At 43.9% G+C, this 3,443-nt stretch overlaps 1 pseudogene; it reads right to left on the bottom strand.

The window, feature by feature from the left end:
• Positions 1–1,387: 1,387 nt before the first annotated feature.
• LOC132658942 (zinc finger protein 280A-like) lies at positions 1,388–3,031 on the bottom strand (annotated as a pseudogene).
• Between the last annotated feature and the right edge of the window lie 412 nt (positions 3,032–3,443).

Genomic DNA, 3,443 nt, shown 5'->3' with positions numbered 1-3,443 from the left:
CTTGATGTTTTTTTTGTTTCTGCAGTTTTTCACTTCTAATTAAATTTGTTCTTTGAAACATATGGAAGGTCTAGGACCTAAAGTTTTTCTAAAAATAAGAGACAAGGTACATTGTTGGAGGTTGGGCAGGGGATGGTCTATCACTGGGAAAGCCCTGCAGGGTCCTGCTCAGTTATATGATGAACAGACTGACAATGCCAAGTGTTCAGTGGAAATGGAAATGCCAATAGTATTAGTGGAAATATACACTGTTTCAATCAGTTTGAAGAAAGCATTTGACTGCACCTGCATATTAGAATGGCTCAGTCAGTAACATCTGCGTGCAATGGAGGAGACCTTGGTTGGATCCCTGGGTCAGGAAAATCCTCTGGAGAAGAAAATGCCAACCCATTGTTGCATTCCTGCCTGGGAAATTCTATGGACAGTGGAGCCTGGTTGGCTAGAGTCTATGGGGTTGTAACAGTTAAATACCACTTAGCAACTAAACCATTACCACATGCATTATCAGAAAATCTCATGTCTAGACATACATACATACATATATATATATATATATATATATATGGCTATCCTCGAGAAATTACAGTGAAAGACACTAACAGGGTCATAAGCAGATCATTCCAAAAGGCAAGATAAAAGCCACAAACTTCAGGCACAGTAAAATGGGCATATAAGACTATGCCCATTCATCTGAGGGAATTGTACTCAGCAATGAAAAAGAATGTTCCACAGCTACATACGATAAGAATGCATCTCACTTATTTAAAGGGAAACCAAGACTAGGGGAATAGAAAGTCTATTGTGTGATTCTATTTATTTAAAATTTGAAACAAAGAAAAATGTATCCCCAGTGCTAGTGGTCAGAGAGGCGGTTACTTTAGGGGGCAGAGCATGGCCAGGAGGAACATGGAGATTTCAAAGCTACTTGATAGTAGAGAGATGAAACAAATACAATCTCAGTTACAGTACAGCCAGACTTTATTTACTTGGGCTCCAAAATAACTGTAGATTGTTACTGATGCTGTGCAATTAAAAGATGCTCACTCCTTGGAAGAAAAGTTGTGAAAAACTTTGGCCTCCTGATGGGAAGAGTCAACTCATTGGGAAAAAATCCCTTGATCCTGGGAAATATTGAAGGCAGGAGCAGAAGGCATGACAGAGGATGAGATGGTTGGGTGGCATCAGCAACCCAATGGAATGAGCTTGAGCAAGCTTCAGGAGATGGTGATGGACAGGGAAGCCTGGCATACTGAAGTTCATAGGGTCACAGGGAGTCAGACACGACTGAGCAACTGAACAACAAAAGCCAGGCAGGGTCTTTATATACAGCTGGCTGAACATCAATAGGGCTGTTTTTAATTTCTGGAAATGGGTAGAGCATAACTTTTTAGCCAGATCCCTTGCTGCAACACGTCTGGAATATTTTGTGTTCGTAGACAATATTGTTTGCAATTTTTCTGGGTGGTGCTTGGGAGTCAGAGTTCCTCACAATGATGGATGCTGTGTCTCTTAGTCCCAGCTGAACTGAACTTCGGATCGTGACCTCTGATTCAGGAGGCAACCCTCACAATTGTTCTGGCTCTTTGAATGACACATGATTCTTGGTTTGGATTTCTGTCTTTTCCTTCAGGTTCAAACGCTGTAGCCAGCACTTGGAACATGGAAAGACCCTCTTGTTCCAGTGCCTCCAAGCGTGATTTATGAAGGATGTCACCAGTTTGAAAATTTCGAGGCAAAACAGACAAACAAATTATTCATGCTTCCATGCCATGTTCTAAAATATGCCTCTACATTGCCAAAGGCTGGCAATCTGTAATTGCAAACACGGCACACATAGGATATTTTGCCTGGTATGTGACGGTCCTTCATGTGCTGTAGGACAACCTGATCTGTTTTGAAGGACAATTCACAGATATTACAGACCTTGGAGGGCTCCTAGGAAGCATGGGCACTTTCAGTGTGACACTGCAGCTGGAACGAGGTGGGAAAACTGGGGGTGGCGGTGCTGGCAGGTAGTTTGGATTTCCCAGCTGTCACCCTTCTGCCTCTCAAGCTCTAGATGGTTCCTCAGGTGGGTCATAAACGTAACATAGTTTAGAACTGTCAAGCAGCTGAGGCATTTAAAGGCTGTGTGAGTCTTCTGTTCTAGTGTCGTCTCTTGTATGCTGCCATAGTAAAAGGCACCAAATAACATGGTCAGATTTACTTTCATGGGATCAACAGTCTTCCTCTGATTTGCAAGAGTCAAAAAGTCCAATTTCTCCAGCCCTTACAAACTACATGTTCCTTCTGGATCCATAAGACTGAAGCATACCTGATCATTGGCATGAGTCCATGAACATGATGCCCCACCATCAACATGGCTCGGTGAGGTCGGGGAATCTTCCAAGCTCATAATCGTGTTTTTCCAGGAGAGATACCTGGAGGGCCATGGTGGAGGCAGGTCCCCCTGGGATTCCATTGCTGGGTTTGGGTCTTTGGGGATTTCCACTGTTAAATTTTACATCTGAAGTGGGACACCACTTTGAATTAAGAGGGCTTTCATCCTTGCCTCCTAATGAGAGAACAGCTCCAGAGAAACAGTGAGGCTGCAGAGAGAGCAATTCTGAATTGTGAAGGACAGTTTCCGAAGAGCTCGTTTTATATTCAGGTTTAGATGAAGGCTCGGAAATAATAGAACTGCCTCTTCTTCCCCATGCAGACTGAGAAACTGGTGATACGGCAGCTGGCTCTGATGTTGGGGTCCTAAGATTTGCAGGTTGCAACGTGCAGGAGGGATCTGGACTCACGTGGCCTTTTGTTCTTCTTGAAGATGGGCCCCTGGTCGCTCTGTTCAAAATGTTAGAAATGACTGGCTTTGAACTTGAAATCACTCTGACAAAGAGGGTTTCAGCATCCTCACTGATGTGCTCCACTCCAACAAAAATGACCTCAGCATCTTCATGTCCTTATCTCTGGATTTGGATGCAGCAGTCATTTTCTCAGGTTGTGGTGGTGCTTGTGCTTCCTCACACGGGAAGAGATGGGCCATTTTGCAATCACTTTTGGCTTCAAGTGGCCCCTGCTAGTGTTGTTGCCACCGGAAAGCAATCACCACACAAGGTCATCCCCTCTCATCTCAGGTGTCACTCTCTGTGGTTTCAGTTAACCCTCAGTTGTTCACCGAGAATATTAGATGGAAAACTCCAGAAATATATAACTCATGCGTTTTAAATTGCAGGCCATTCTGAGGAGAGTGATTGGAATCTCACACCATCCTGCTTCCTCCTACCCAGAATGTGAATCGCTGCTTACTCCTGCACATCCCACTCGTCTGTCACTCGGTTACCACAACGACTGTTGAGATGTCACAGGGCTTGTGACCAAGTTATCCTTATTTCACTCAATAATGGCCACAAACCATCAATGGAGTGATGCTGTCCATTTAGATATGCCAGAGAAAA

Source organism: Ovis aries, chromosome Y, assembly GCF_016772045.2.
Source record: "Ovis aries strain OAR_USU_Benz2616 breed Rambouillet chromosome Y, ARS-UI_Ramb_v3.0, whole genome shotgun sequence".
NCBI lineage: Eukaryota > Metazoa > Chordata > Mammalia > Artiodactyla > Bovidae > Ovis > Ovis aries.
The sequence above is the reverse complement of the archived record's forward strand: the minus strand, read 5'-3'. Positions and strand labels throughout refer to the sequence as shown.